The sequence below is a fragment of the Lepidochelys olivacea genome (genome assembly GCF_965140295.1).
Source record: "Lepidochelys olivacea isolate rLepOli2 genome assembly, chromosome: 22".
NCBI classification, from domain to species: domain Eukaryota; kingdom Metazoa; phylum Chordata; order Testudines; family Cheloniidae; genus Lepidochelys; species Lepidochelys olivacea.
The window spans coordinates 9,939,109-9,955,748 of record NC_140432.1 but is presented as its reverse complement, the minus strand read 5'-3'; positions in this window follow the sequence as shown (position 1 = coordinate 9,955,748).

Here is a 16,640-nt window from a genome sequence, read left to right as displayed (position 1 = left end):
CTACCCATTAATTTCATTTGGTGGCTCCTAGTTCTTATATTATGGGAACATGAAAGTAACTTTTCCTTATTCACTTTCTCCACACCACTCATAAATTCAGGAATTTCAAAAATGACTAGTGATTTTGGATATCTCAATTTTTTAGGTCAAACCTGAGACACGTTAATCTAAAAATAAAATCATCAGTCACTTGTGAACATTTTGGCCATACCTTCTATTAATTTTAAACAGGAGATGGATGTGCAAATCCCCTGGGCTCCTTTGAAAAGCTCAGCCTGATCCTCCAGTGACTAAGACTTTTATCATTCCTAGGATTCAGACCACAATAATTCAATAGAGTCCAATGTCCTTTGTCTCTCGGGTAATACATTTCAATCTCACCTAACATTTACTTTGAGAAAGAGAATAAAATCCTACAGGTTCCCCCTTGGACTCCAATCCCTGCACGACTGCTTTGCAAAACTGCATTTTCTGAGTTGGGGCAAGTCTCTTTATTACTTCTGAACATGCAAGTGAAATATCCTCATATTGCTTTGTCTTGATCATTCTAACGACAGGGGCAGGAGTAGATTTGCTGCCTGGGTTGGGGAATTTCCGTGTCAACTTTGCAAGGCTCATTTTGCAAGCACCTATGTCAAAACTACAGGGCTTAAAAGACAAATGCAGCTGGTCTGCAAGTACTTCCTCTAGCCAACCAATGTCATTTCCTTTTGTAGCTACCAGTTCCCTACAGTCCTCGTGCTTCATTCGACTTGCAAGCATTTGCTGCAAGTCTGAGAACAGATGTGATTTCCAGCTGTGTATTTATACCAACCACAGAGAGTACATTAATAACAATTATTAAGTGCTTTATGTTACAAATTAAGACTGTAGCCACAGCAAAAATATCTAGCTGGGTTGTGTATGGTCTCTTGTCAGAGCAAGCCATAAATTCCCATTATCACAACACTATCACCATTGCAAAACAGGTCTAAGCACTCATCATAAATAATGCTTTGAAACAGTGAAATCATCTTTGGACACAAGAGCATAAATTACTGCTTGACTTTGTAGGGCCATGCATGCCTGAACTTTTAAATAATAGTTTCACCCCCGTCAGCCAGCTATAGATTGTGATTTTTGAAAGTTGCATTCAGAACTTCTTCCACTGCTTATCTCAGACACTTATGTTACAGTCACGCCTAGAGGCCTCTTCCTGAAATTATGGCCCCATTATGCTAAGCACTGTACATACACAGTATAAATGACAGCCCGGGCCCCAAAACACTGACAAGCTAAATAGTCAGGCCAGACAAACAGCACAAGAGGTGACTTGCCCAAATAAGTTAGTGGACATGTTGAGAATAAAACTCATGTCTTCTCATCCCCAAGGCTGTACCCCATCTACTGGGCCACACGGCCAGCACCCAAGATAAACTGGCTTAGAGGGTTGGCTGTCTATCAACATGCACTTCTTGAGCACGTGAGGAATGGAGAGTACCAGGGAAAGTGACTGCGGTCTAGGCTGCTTTGGGAGAACAATAAGAATGCAGCTTCTCTTGGTTTTTCACATTCATGCCTACAAACCTTGCTGAGACACCTTAAGAGCATTCACACCCAAGTATTACATGGAAACCTCTTTGAGGCTCTGACAGAGCTTGAGAAGATCAGAGGCGTACACATGTCGCAACCCTGCCCCCACAAAGCAAACCAATGACTTTGGTTCTCCAGCACAGTACATGGTATGTTGGCACAAAGGAAGATGGTGAAACCCTACAGAAATTCCACACGCCTCAGACCTGGTTTCAAAGATACTGGCGTGGATATTTTTGCTGGTGAAAGTTTCCAGTTTGATAGCTGTGGAGTGAAAAACTCTGGTCACAAAACAGGCAGAACAAGGTCAGGGGCGTTGCAAGCTTTCCCCTCTTCTGCTCTGCTCTGGAGGGACCATCTCTTCCTTTTCCATGGAGCATTCACTCCTTGGCCTCTCTGTCAAGAATGCCTACAAAGTTTTGTCTGGTTGACGAAATGGACACCTGTGCACCAAGAACAGGGCTGAGATCACAAACTAATTCCATATAGGCCACCAAAGAGTCTTTAGAAATCACCTTCCAGCCTCTACCATCCTGAACTGGATGCAAACTGGTGATACAAGAGGGAAAGTCTTAATCCCATTACTTTGTCACCCCCGCCCCCCGCACGATGAAGATTTTAATAAAGATGATGAATCAACTTTAAATTAGAGGGCTTTTAAACAGTTCATTTTCATCTATTTGTTTCACAGTAACATAGATCCTCAGGGGACAACAGCCCCTTTTCAGACCATCTGCAAACAAAGAGGACGTTAATTGAAACCACCTTCAACTAGTGCTTTGGATTTTTTCATGACACGTTTATCACTGCAGCTATTCCGACTCTGCATACAGTACTTTCAGGCCTTTGCTATCTGCGCATCATATTAGCTCTCAGCATCACCCTGAAAAGAACAAATTTATTTGCTAATGAGTTGTTTGCTGGGTTAGAGGTACCAAGAGCTGCAGCAACAGACTACAGTATTGAAGTTTAGAGATTGCAAAGGGAGCAATTGTGGCCCCTTCCCTCATTTCTGTCCTCACTCCGAGGAGGGGGAGATGTTAAGAAATTCTCTGCATATTTCTTCCTGATAGATCAGTCTCTCTGGAGAGTGAATCCCTCCTTCAAATCACAAAGCATATGCAGGTTTCCCTCACACCAGTATGACCCATGGCATAAGAGTTCAGTCTCCGTGGCCCATTTTGCCTTCAACCTCCCTGTTAAGAGGACAAGTAAGTGTCGGCCGCTGTGGTAGGTTTTGCGACAGGGACACCGGGCCCCAGAATTTGGACTGAGAACATCTTCCCCATAGAGGACTGTGACACTGCACCCCATATTCTTCATAGTTGTATTGTTAGGATATAGAATCATAAAATACCAGGGTTGGAAGGGACCTCAGGAGGTCATCTAGTCCAATCCCCTGCTCAAAGCAGAACCATTCCCCAACTAAGTCATCCCAGCCAGGGCTTTGTCTAGCGTTAAAAACCTCTATGGAAGGAGATTCCACCACCTCCCTAGGTTACCCATTCCAGTGCTTCACCACCCTCCTAGTGAAAAAGTTTCTCCTAATATCCAACCTAGACCTCCCCCACTGCAACTTGAGACCATTACTCCTTGTTCTGTCATGATAGGATTATGGCATAATTATGATGCATTTTGTATTAGATGTGTCATGTAAGGGGTCATTGAAAAAGTTATGATTTGCTAAATAGGATTATCCTATTTGTGTGCATGTATCATTTTTGAATCTGAAGTTTCATAGATTCATAGATATCAAGGTCAGAAGGGACCATTATGATCATCTAGTCCGACCTCCTGCACAACGCAGGCCACAGAATCTCACCCACCCACTCCTGTGATAAACCTCTCACCTATGTCTGAGCTATTGAAGTCCTCAAATCGTGGTTTAAAGACTTCAAGGAGCAGAGAATCCTCCAGCAAGTGACCCGTGCCCCATGCTACAGAGGAAGGCGAAAAACCTTTAGGGTCTCTTCCAATCTGCCCTGGAGGAAAATTCCTTCCGGACCCCAAATAAAGTTTTGAATATTGACTATGTACATTATGCTTATGCTCAAATAAATTGGTTAGTCTCTAAGGTGCCACAAGTCCTCCTTTTCTTTTTGCGAATAGAGACTAACACGGCTGCTACTCTGAAACCTGACTGTGTACCTGTACTTCAAATGTGGTTACACCTGGGTGACACCCACTAGGCAAAAGGCTTCCAGTCTAGGCAGCTGGTTGGAAAGGGCCTATTCAGGGTAGTGGGCCATTAAGGAAAACAATAGGCCTTAGGAGAAGCTTATCCCCCACCTGGTGAGCCTTCCTGAGAAGCTCCAGCCAGCCTATGAATAATGGCTGCTAGGACTCAGCAAGGAATGCAAGGTTATGTGACCAGGCCTCATGACTCTGGACTCCATTTTGGGTACCTGTATTTTTCCACAAGCTGGACTGGTAACGGAGTTTGGAACAAAGGGTTCCTTCCATATAGTAAAGCTATACAGGGTGTAGTGTGAGACCATCAAGTGGCCTCACTCCCCCCACAAGAGAACGACTGGAAACACCTGAGGAACAAAGACTGAACTGGAGGAAGTGCTGGTCCTAGGGTAAAAGGATTTCTAGCCTATGAATGGAAACTTGCGGTCTGCTTGGATCATCAGTCAGGGTGAGAGATTGTTAATTCAAATCCTATCCTTCTAGTATGTTAAGCTTAGTTTGTGTTTTTGTTTATTTGCTAGGTAATCTGCTTTGACCTGTTTGCTGTTACCTTTGTAGTTAATAAACTTGTTTTAATCTAAACCTGTGTGCCTTTAAATCTGGGGAAAAATCTTAGCTCTGTGAGCCAAGGCTGTTGCATACCCTTCCCGCATTGAGGGGAAGGTGAACTATATAGTAACGAGCTTAATTTGTACAGATGCCTGTGCAGCGTAAGACGGTGTAATTCCGGATGTATACTCCAACAAGGGTGCGGGGTGGACGAGCTGGGAAATTGGCTGTTTTCTCCTGCCTGTCTTTGAGTAAGGCACTCAGGTAGCTCAGTTTGGGTGTGAGACACCACCTGCTGTCATGTTGGGTGACCACGGGGCCTAGAGAGGCTGTGAGTCACCAACAGAGCAGTGTAGGAAAGGCCTGCCCAGCTCAGAGGTTAAAGGGGAGCAGCGGTTCTCACTGCTCCCAAACTGTACCCCAAGGGTGACAACCCATCACAAGGACACCAAACAGTCATGATCTGCTAATGACATTTTACTCATTACTGACCTTGGCTGGATTCAAACTGGCAACCCAAAGGTGAAAATCTGTTTGTCCTTCAACCAAACCCCTGCGTTATCCCACCCCGCCCTGTTCTTTTGATCACATGTCAGAAGAGGCTAAAGGTGGGGTTATGATTGGGATCTGAATGAAATAAAAGTGGCACTTTCGTACCCCGGTATCTGTTCTCCACCGGTCAAGTTGTACAGTTGGAATTACGTGTGCAAGATCTGAATTGTACTGTGTGTGTGTCTCTTAGGCTGATGGTGTTTTTCCCTGTATGTTTCCTGAGACACATGCTACGTTTAGTGTCCAGCTCATAACAGCATCATTACGAGCAATGCAGGGCTAGCATAGCTGTTAAGACACAAGCAAACTTCTATTCTGCATCATGGGCAGAACTGACAATATGGGACCCCACCCTATAGGGTGCCAAGCAGAGCTGAATATTCACTGTCAAAACAGTTCTTTCCAACATAACGGAAAATTTTCAGGGTTTTTTTTCCCCGTCTCGGGGAAATGTTTGTGAGACCAGCTCTGGCACCGAGTGACATCAATTCACACTCATTTCAACACTTTGCAAGATTGGGTCTTAAGTGTCAGACTCACTGCAAGGTCTGATGTATAAGGTAGGAGAAAGCCAAGCTGATTTTCAGGTAGCAGAAAGAGGCTGCTAGTTTACAAGTCAAAACAAGAAAAAACTTTACTGAACCGATTTATAATGGAAGATGCAGATGGAGAACATGGAGCATCCAGATGTCACTGAGCAATCCTTCTACTCCAGAATTTCTTGCCATGGATTATCCAGCTTGCTACAGCCATCACAAGATTCCACAAGCAACCTTTCAGATCCCAACCTTTCAGCTCATGATTATAAAGGATGGATGCCGGGTGTCAACTGAACAGGAGTTCTACAGGCCTGAGAATACTACGGCACCTTGATGGGCACCTTCTCAACTGCCAGGGGGATGAAAAGGGGTTTTAGTGATACTAAGAATTAGGTCTTTGCCTAAAGGATACACCACTGGACTGGGCTCTATTGCTGGCTCAGTCACTGCCCTGGTGGTGACCTTGGGCAAGCACATCACCCCTCTGTACCTCAGTTTCCCCATGTGTAAAATGGATAATGGCGCTGACCTCCTTTGCAAAGTGCTTTCACATCTACCGCTGAAAAGCTCTAAATAAGAGCTGGGTATTATTGCTGCTGCCTTTCCCACCACTGATTTCAGATAACAAGCTACTTTAAAGGTCTGATTTTTTTTAAAGTGGATGTGCATCTAATTTTCATGTGAAATTAACATAAGAACAATGGCCATATTGGATCAGACCAAAAGTCCATCTAGCCCAGTATCCTGTCTTCCAACAGTGGCCAGTGCCAGGTGCCCCAGAAGGAATGAACAGATCAAGTGATCCATTCCCTGTCGTCCATTCCCAGCTTCTGGCAAACAGAGGCTAGGGACACCATCCCCGCCCATCCTGGCTAATAGCCATTGAGGGACCTATCCTCCATGAACTTACCTAATTCTTTTTTGAACCCTGTTGTAGTCTTGGCCTTCACAACATCCTCTGGCAAAGAGTTCCATAGGTTGACTGTGTGTTGTGAGAAGAAATATTTCCTTTTGCCTTTTGTTTGTTTTAAACCTGTTGCTTATTAATTTCATTTGGTGACCCCCTAATTCTTGTGTTATGAGGCATAAACAACACTTCCTTATTTACTTTCTTCACACCAGTCATGATTTCATGTCATATCTCCCCTTAGTCATCTCTTTTCCGAGCTGAAAAATCCCAGTCCTAATCTCTCCTCATATGGAAGCTGTTCCATACCCCAATCACTTTTGTTGCCCTTTTCTGTACCTTCTCCAATTCCAATATTTCTTTTTTTGATATGGGACAAACATATCTGTACACAGTATTCAAGGTGTGGGGATACCATGGATTTATATAGTGGCAATATGATATTTTCTGTATTATTATCTATCCCTTTCCTAATGACTCCCAACGTTGTTAGCTTTTTGACTGCTGCTGCACATTGAGTGCAGTTACCACAATTATGCCTTCAAAATATAATAACAACATGCACAAATGAACATAATTAGGAGTTTGCCTGAACAGTCACCAAAGTTATGCCCAAAACTGCAGTGATTGCTCATGCAAGTTAGGCACTCAGTTGTGTGACCATGGCATGAAATTCATCCCAATGCACAGAACCAGCACAAAAGATACTTATGCCCTGATTATATCTTGAGGGTTTTGTGATGCAAAAGCACTGTGATGAATTCCACTCATTGTGCATAAAAAATTGTGGACAGGGCTTTCTAAAGTGCTCAGAGTTGGTCTAATGAGTCCCACTGAAGTCAATAATAAAAATCTCACTGACTTCAATAGGAGAAGAGTTAGGGTAACCATGAGAGTGCTTTTGAAAATTCCATCTTAAAATAATAAAAATAAGTCCTTAACTTTGTATCTCCAGATCTGCAATGCACTCTAATATAATCAGCTCCTCTGCAGACGGGATTAGCAGTATGATAGCCTGTGGATCCAATCAGAAAGGTCTATCAGCAAGACTTTCTAATGTTGATACAGCAATTAAAATCTGCATAATTCTTCTTAGTTCACAGAGTTAATGGATAACAGTCATTGCTGGTGAAACTTGCATCCTTCAGACCTCTATGAACCATTCACTGCAGTTATTTTTATTACTCATCATTTTAGTTATTGATTTGGGGGGAGGGGGAAGATACCTGCATTTAAGCACCATAAAAGCAGGGAAGGAAAACAAATTGCTTCATTCCAAGATTAATACACTAATCGTAATAAAAGCATGATGGTCATATTGCACAGGATTTAGCTGATGTAGTCCTAATAAATTCAGTGCAAAATGGCTGAGTTTCTTAAAAACCTGGTTAAATCATTTAGAAGTAAGTTTTGCCAAAGGAAGGAAAGTTCTCTCTGTGCTCGATTTATGTGCTAGGACTGTGTTAATAAACCATTTCGCAAAAATTTACCTGGGATCTTTTCTTCCAGTGAGACATGGTACTCCTTTAGGGACGATTAACAGCATGCCTCACTAGACAAGTGTGGATCAGAGGTTGGAGTAAGAGAATATAAACTGGGACTCCTGAGTTCTGCTTAGTGACTTTAGACAAGCCCCTTGACTTTGGAGTGGGTCGGTTTACACATTTGTAAAACGGGGATAACCCTTGCTCGCTGCAGTTTTGTGACTCTTCATCTACAAATACCTGTAAAGCACTAGGAATGCCCAAAGGAAACGTACATTCTTATCAACTGCTGGAAGTGGCCCACCTTGATTATCACTACAAAAGGTTTTTTTCCCCACTCCTGCTGGTAATAGCTCACCGTAACTGATCACTTGCGTTACAGTGTATATGCTAACACCCATTGTTTCATGTTCTCTGTGTATATAAAATCTTCCTACTGTATTTTCCACTGTATGCATCTGATGAAGTGGGCTGTAGCCCACAAAAGCTTATGCTCAAATAAATTTGTTAGTCTCTAAGGTGCCACAAGTACTCCTGTTCTTTTTGCATCAATACAGAGGGTTATGACTGATAAGAATTTGGCTGAATGGGGGCCTAAAGAAAGAAGTTAAGTGTATGCTTAACTGTAGGCATGTATAATTCCATTCCTCTTCAGCCATATATTTAACTATAAGCAAATGCTTGGCTGCATTGGGGCCTCCTTGCAAAGCTGGTAAAGAACTATTTCAGCACCAAGGGGAGCTCCATAAAGTTGGTTATACCAGGATGATGCACCCGAATGTAGTGGCATGGTAAATCAGAACTATTATATCTGTCTGGCTGCATGGCAATAGGGGAGACAGGGAGCACTGGCCTCAGCTTGGTTTTCACCTGGTTCACACCTTGAGGTGACTCAGTGAGGAGCTGCCATGTGGATATTAATGAAGAGAGCTAGTCTCCAGTTTCACTCTTTAAATCCCACGCCGGCCTGGCAGGGAGCCATGCTGTTCTTCCCGCTGCAATGCCCACAGCAACCGCCCAGCTTGCATCACCAGAGACCCCCTAGGACTCCTGAACTGCCTGCCAGGGACACGGTAGAGCTCTTCAGTCAGCTTCAACCCACGCCCTGATGGAATCAACAGGAGGCGCTAGTGTAGCAAGGCAAAGCCTCCCCAGTGGATACAAGCATAACCTGTGACCTTCCTGACCCCTTACACTGCATAGTAAAGACCCAGTCTTGGGAGGGGCTGGGCAACACCGGACCTTGGAACCCTTGGGAGTTGAAGGCCCTAGCCCCCATAGGCTACATGTAAGCCTTAGACTTTAATTCCCCTGGATGGCCATGCATTGTGCTAACATGGGTCCAGACAAGCACAACTTTGATCTACCCCAGGCAGGAAGAAGCCACAGCTCTGGGTGAGGTGGGTATTAAAGTGTCCAGGTGTCTTTATTAAATAAAGAAATGCTGAGAAGAGTGGAACAAGCAAGCCCCAAACCCATGCACAGGGACCCCTCATCGGCAGTGCTACAACACCTATTTACTCACCACAATGTTCAGGTGGGGCCTGGGCAGATCACCACCACCCTGGAGAGTAGTTTATTTCTTATTAATAGTATTATTGTGGCCCCTAGAGGTTCCAGATGGATTTCGGCCCCATTGCGCTCGGTGCTGTACAGCCAGAGACAGCCCCTGCACTGAGGAGTTTGCCATCTAAAAAAGCCCAGGAAAAAGGCAGGAGAAAATTGGTACTGTAACCCCCTTGCCCCTTTAATAGAGGGGGAAGTGAGGCCCAGAGAGTCTAATGGCCAGATCTTTAAGGTATTTAGGCTCCTTAGTCTGCACAGAGGAGCCTAGCTGGATTTACCTGGGCACCTAACATCTCTTGAGATCAGTGGGAGTTAGGTGCTTGGGTACCCAATGGGATTCTCATATCAGCATCTTTAGGTGCTTAAATGCCTTTACAGATCTGTCCCGCAGTGATTTGCCCAAGGGAACCTGTGGCAATGCAGGGACTTGAACCCAGCTCAGTGCCTTAGCCACACGATCGTCCTGCCTCAGCAGTGCCATCATCCCTGCTCTGGAGCCACCAAACCCAAGGGAAAGCACTGGGGAATCCTGGGAGTACTGGCAGCCAAACATCTCCCATTGATCCCTCTTGGAAAGGAGCTGACCTAGGATACTAACATGGCCCCATTATCATAGTATCTGAGCACCTCAAAACCATCCATGTATTTATTTCCGCAAGGCCCCCATGAGGTAAGCATTCGTCCCATTTGGGGAAGTGAGGCACAGTGAAACTAAGTGACTTGCCAAAGGTCACACAGGGAGTCTATGGCAGAGCAGTGAATTGAAGCCAGGTCTCCAGCATCCAAGGTTAGTACCCTAACCACTAGACTAGCCTTCCTCTCTGGCAGGAAAGACTAAGCCATTGCCAAAATGAGGGGTGATGAGGCAAAGTTCTACCGCTCAGGAGTGGGAGCTCCTGCAGCTAGCGCATGAGAGTCAGGTCAGTCACCACAAAGCTTCCAGCCCACTGTCCCTCCCAAAGTATTTCCCAAAACCTTCGCAGAGATGACAACCCTTTGCAAAGAAAGCCCTGCAGCCCTCCAAACAAAGCAGTGTTTAACGAAGACAGGTGTAAGCACTTAAGAACCCTGGCAACTCCCTTGACGGAGGCAGATTGTCTGATCCAATTCACTATCGAGCAAGCCGGGGGACTCCTCAGGTCGCTTTTTATCTCATGCTGAGTTGATGCCTCTTAGCTTCAGCTTCCCACTCGCTGCTTTCAGCGGTCCCCACACTGTTACATCAAGGAGCTTCTGTTTTCATCCATACCAAAACTCATTGCCTCATTTCAAAAGTAAAATAAAAAGCACAGTTCCTGCTGAGGAAAAATTCTTTGCAATGGTGATCCAAGGGCTTCAGGAAGGGGCCTGTCATCTCAATTTATAAGCCAGCTTTGGAAATCAAATCAACCCTAATTTGGAAGTGCCCAGGCTCGAAATAGCAGTAAGTAGCTAGTTCATACACACAGTCTCTCCTGCTCAGATCAACAAGATGCTTTACTCCTAACATGCTTTGCGCTCTTCCAAACAGCCTACATTTATACAATAGTAATAAACTGTCAGATTCATGTTTTGTACTGGTCACAAATTAATCCTTTTTAATCGGCCTGCTTTCCAGGCCAACAATTGCAACGTAGGAACAATGGCTCTCGGTAGGTGTTTTACACCACTCTGTTATAGAATACTGAAGAGTTACAGTCTGATAAAACACGCCACCGCCTTCCCCCTGCACACCCTCTGCCCATCTAGCGATAAAAATTCCATTCTCCACATGGGCATGAAGTCATTTGTCACGTCTGGTGTCAAGATCAAAATGTATTTCCAGCTCTCCTGCCATTTACTTCAACAGCTCTTCATTCTTCCACTGAAATAACTTAACATAAGAAATGGCTGCTCACCCAATGTAAAACTTGCAGGGACTCCAGTCTCTGCAAGATTTATTTTTTTAAACAAAATAATAATCATGGATCTGGAGGGGTTTATGGCTCAGACAGTCAATCCATCTCAAGTCTCTGGTGGGATGCTAATCCACTTGAGCAGTTTCTGACGCAGTCAGAATCTCTCTGTGAGATGGATAACTCCAGCACCGTAGCCCCCTTGTTCCCCCTCAGCTCTATCCATTATCATTACTCTAATCACTGTAGTTTCTCTGTAAACAACCTCAGATTCTTCTCTCTCTCAAATCATCCTTCCACCCCGGACAACTCCATTGGATTCTGGGGAGTTACTCCCGATCGACATGGGTAAAAGCGAGATCAGCATTGGGCTCCAAAGCTTCATCATCTTTCCACCTTAAGTCTCAGGCTTTAGAGGCAGCAGTAGCCTTGCATTTAAATCCCTTTACAGGATGAGACAACAGGAGAAATTAAGACTAATGACAGGATTTCTACCCCAGAAGGAAAAAATTCAGATTAGAGACAGCTGCAGCGTGCAATTCTTGTTCTTAGAGGACAGGTGTCCACATCAAGACTCACTCCCACTAATGGTTCAGTGCTTTGGAGTCATTTGGGGCGGGGGGGGGGGAGAAGGGAGGGAGAGATGTTCTTAGGTATGTTTACAAAGTACCTACCTATTCAGGGACGGTTATGGCCCCAGTCTCATGGCATAAAGAATTTGTCCTGACAACACCCCTGTGTGAGGCACTTAAGGATTATCTTCCCCATTTTATATATGGGGAAATTGAGCCATGGAGAGATTGAGGGACAGATTTGCAAAATTGCTCCAAACCCAACGACTCCCAGGCTTTCAGAAGAGCAATGGGAATTGTTGGGGACTGGCCACTTCTTTTAGACACCAAAATGGGAGCTGAACTGGCTCCAACGCTGGCTGCTGAGTGCTTGAAAGAGGACAGCCCCACATAGCTTGGCCAAGGTCACAAACCAAGTCTCTGGCAAAGCCAGGAATTGAACGTGCATCTCTCGAGTCCCAGTCACAAAGGCATCCTTCCTCTGACCACTGGCCAGCCAATCCGACCACTGCAGGGACCACGCTTATGTCTCTTATAAAAGTCAGAGATTTGGCTTATGTATGTTTGCCTGTGCTGGAGGCACTGAACATGTGAGGTTCCGAAATATCACTGTTAGAATGGTTACAAAGAGGACGCTGTCACATGAGACCTCCTTGTCTTCTTGGCTGCATCACAGTAAATCAGCAGAAGAGGTGGCCATAAAAACATTCACTGAATAATTCAACTGATACATCTCATAGTCAGTTTTTAGATAAGTGATTCAACAATTTTTGAGGTTATTTGACCAGCACAGTAACCCCCACTAACATTATTTCAGGTTTCTAGTGGTGTAACCAAGACCAGAATCTAGCACTAAACACGACTAGAATCAATGAAGTTAACTCTGGTTTGCTCTATTGTAAGTCAATCTGTCTGTCCTTATAGACAGGATTCAGGCATCTACCTCTGAAAAGCAGCCAGTTCTGGGGTAGAACTCAATCACCATTTTGTGCCAATAAAAAACACATTTCAGGCCTGACTGTCCTCACCCTTACCATGATGTAGCACCCTCTGCTGCAGTACACTTACACCTCATTTATACAGTGTAAACCAGGAGCAGAATCAGGACTACAGCTGGGCAAAATATTTCATGAAAAAAAATCATTGTTTCATTGGAAAAAAGACAGATTTGCAGTCGCCCAAAACAATTTGAGAATTCACACCAATTTTGGCCAGTTTTTTTAATTGAATAATAAATATTTCAGAAGTGTTGAAGTGGTTCATTCTGGCATTTCCAAGCCAAAGCTTTGACTTTTCATTTCAGAAAGGTGTTTTGTTTCAGAATTTCCATTAATGTTTTTTTTTTTTTTAAAGTAAAAACCTTGAGAACAAAACCATCCAAACGAAAGTATTTTTGACATCTTCATTTTTCTGGAAAAATGTAAAACAGGTTTTGTTTTGGGTCAATCCAAACCAGTTTTGGGGGGTTTTCCCCCCAATTGTTCAGTCTGTTGGCTGAGTGGAAAAACTGGCTATTCACACTGTTCTAATCAGAACTTTTTACCTCATGTCCTAATAGACACACTCCATAAGCACGTCAAGCAGTGTCAACCGCATGATGTACCCTTCGATACAGCTGCAGGAAGGTCTTTTTATACTTAAGCTATGGTCCTGACTCTGTTCTCACATACACTAGTGTAAATCAGCCTTGACCTGCTGAAGTCACTGGGCTTACACGGATGTAGAACTAGCGTGAAATTAGCATCAGGACCAATGGGCTTGTCATGGCACTCCCAGGTTTACCTCTGTGGGGTTACTCTGGATTTACACCAATGTAAATGTGAGAAGTATCAAGTTCATGTTCTAAAAATCCCTTGGGATCTATCCGAATAAAAGGTGCTTTCTGTGTGGAAGTTGCCGTAGCATTATAAATGGCAAATCTTACCAGGATGTTTTGCTAGTTTGTGGGGTTGCATCTCTGTCTGGTGCAATCAGGGCTGGTCAGAAGTTCTCTCCTGAATGTGTTTGATGGAAAGGTTGATTTTTTTATTAGACAAAAATTTAATGAAGGGTCTATTTTCTATGGAAAATTTTTACTATTTTTGTCAAACGTCCCCACTCCACCACAAAAAACCCTGAACTGTTTTCAGCCGAATACCAAAAACTTTGAGTAAAAGTGGATTTTTTTTTTAAATATGAAGAATCAAAATTTTGCACAAGAAGAGGGAAGAAAACCCCCAAACATTTTCCAGCCAGGGTTTGTGATTACCCGGGAGACTTTGCACCTATGTTCAAAAAGAACTAAATGCAAATTTTAATAAGGCTTCTCCCAGCTGCTAATTCCTCAGCAAAGACACAGATATCTAGAAACACACACACACAGGCCTACACAATCACAATCTACACCTACGCAAATAGAAATATATGTGCATCTGTAATCCACTGTCGAGTGGACAGATCCCCCTGTGCCCCATTTGCACAGAACATGAATCTTTTACAGTCCCAGCTACAGAAATCTGGCACTTGAGTTCCAGCTGCAGCTACTCACGCTTTTAGCTCTAGAGGTCCCCAGGTCAAACCTGGGTTTGCCAGCCTGGGTGGCAGCCACCACACCTACAAACAAACTTGCACCCACGTGTGTTTCTTACCTTTTATTTTCCCCTCAGCTACACAGGTCTCCTGCAAGTTGCAGTGACTGGTCAGAGCGAGAGCAACAGAGCTTGTTTCTCAGTAAGGGCCAATGCTACCAGGCAAGGAGCTACTTCACTTCACACCCCTAACATGAGTAGCATTAACACTTTCTGGCAAGAGGAGAGAATCTTCGGCATGCCTGGTCCAGATGGAGTTAACAGAGGCAGGTCTGTGGAACTTTTTTATTCTTAATGCTGTAAGAGAGATTGAAGTTTGGGACACTAGATCCCCTTCTCCCACCCTGCCCTGTTCCACGCCCCTCCCTGGCCTTTTCCAACTCACTTCACAAGAGAAGCCGTGACCTCAAGTACAGCATGTGCTGAGAGTGAAAAACGCATCAATTTCTTATCTCAGTATGATATCTGGATTGCTGCAGGTGCACTGCAGTTCAGATCCTCAGCAAATGCAAATCAGCCTGGCTCCATTCCTGGAGCCAGGCTGATTTACACCAGCTGGGGATCTGGCTCTCTGACTTCAGGGAGTTTAAATCCACACCTCATATTTTGCACCAATACAGAGTTTTGCATTGATAAAGTTTACGGTAAAGGGCACGGGGGGTCCCCACCCACACCTTGTAACCTGAAATTCTGCTGCTCAAAATCTCACTGGGTTTAGTTTTCCTCCCCATGTCACCCTGTGCTTCTCAGTCACGCCTCTGGCTTCACTGTCAGTTTCTATTCAGTTCTCATAGGCTCTTTAGGCCTGACAACCATATTAAGAGACCGTTTTTCAGCCATGCAAAATTATCATGTTACAGAGCAATGAACCAGATCTCACTCTCACGGCCATTTAACTCTGGAGTAACTCAGTTTGTGTCAATGGAGTTACGCCAGGTTTACATCGGTGCAGCTCAGACCAGACTCTGGCCCTAGGACTCTGCCTAGCATAGAAACGGCAGTGGATCAGATCCCCTGGCCTACTCTATGGCCCAAAGGGAAAGGAAAGCTGAGCATCTTCCCGGCTGCAGCTTCTCAGTGGGTGCAGAGCCTCATGCCTTCCACATGCCACCCGCTGCAGGGCATGGCTTAGGGGTCACATCAGGGTGATCTGGGGAAGAAATATGGACAAAACACACTGTGCTCCAGAAATCCCCAAGAGGTGAATGCTCCCAAGGGGGGAATAACCAGCTAGCATAAACTGGAGTCACCCCCAGGTCGAGACACTGTCTACTCTCACACTAGTTTCTCAGAGGCTGCTTAGCATAAGAAAGGTTAGTAACACAAAGATCTCTTTTGTATAGTGCTCCTAGGGGAGAGAGCACTTAATGCTTACATGTCACTACTGCAATTCATGTAAAACAAAGGACCACAGAGAATACTGCGATGGCCTTGCCTGTCACTCTGCCATGTGATCAGCAGCCCTTGTGTCGCTCAGCTGTCATTTAGAAGAAGCCCTGACACAGAGCAAATAACGTGGGGTTAGTAAATTTAATCCTTTTTTTGTTGGGCCTGCAGCCTGACCCCCCAAAGCCTCCCTCACTACTCTGGTTTCTAAGCCTTAGTGCAACAGGCTGCATGACTGGAAGTCTCTAGGTGAGGACTTCATTGTGTGGACAAATCCGACCCTCAGTCACAGACCAAAGCAGTGTCTGAGCCCAGCACAGACCTCTGCTAACTCCACTAGTCAGGAGCAGCAGCTCTGTGGATCACAGTAGGTTACACTACCTTGCACGGACTAATCCTCCCTTGCGACCTAAGCAGAATCTAAACGGGACTGTATGGGACCCATGACACTGAGCACCACGCAGGAATGCACACCTCTGTCAGCATTACCTTGTCACTGAGGGAAGGACCTCTCCTTGTTTCCTTCTGTTCCTCATGAATCCCGTTGGACACATCTGCCCTTGCTGGAAGTTCTTGCTTTGAGTGAGAGTCTCAGCAGCTCATTTAAGAGCATGCTCTTCTGAGGTGGGGATCTGGGAACCTCAGGAGAGATTTATTCTGAAGAAACCACTTTAAAAAAAAAAATCCCATGGAAAGTCCTTTCATTTCCCTGAGCAGCAAAAATCCCTTTTGGTTTTCCCCACTCTGTGGGAGGTGGCTGTCCCTGGAGATGTCTCATCAGAGACCACAGGGCCTGAAGGGGGATTTGGCCATCCTCTGAGAGATACCGTTGCCTTTTTGATCTGTAATGTTTTCTGACCTTTACTTTCAGTCTGATGC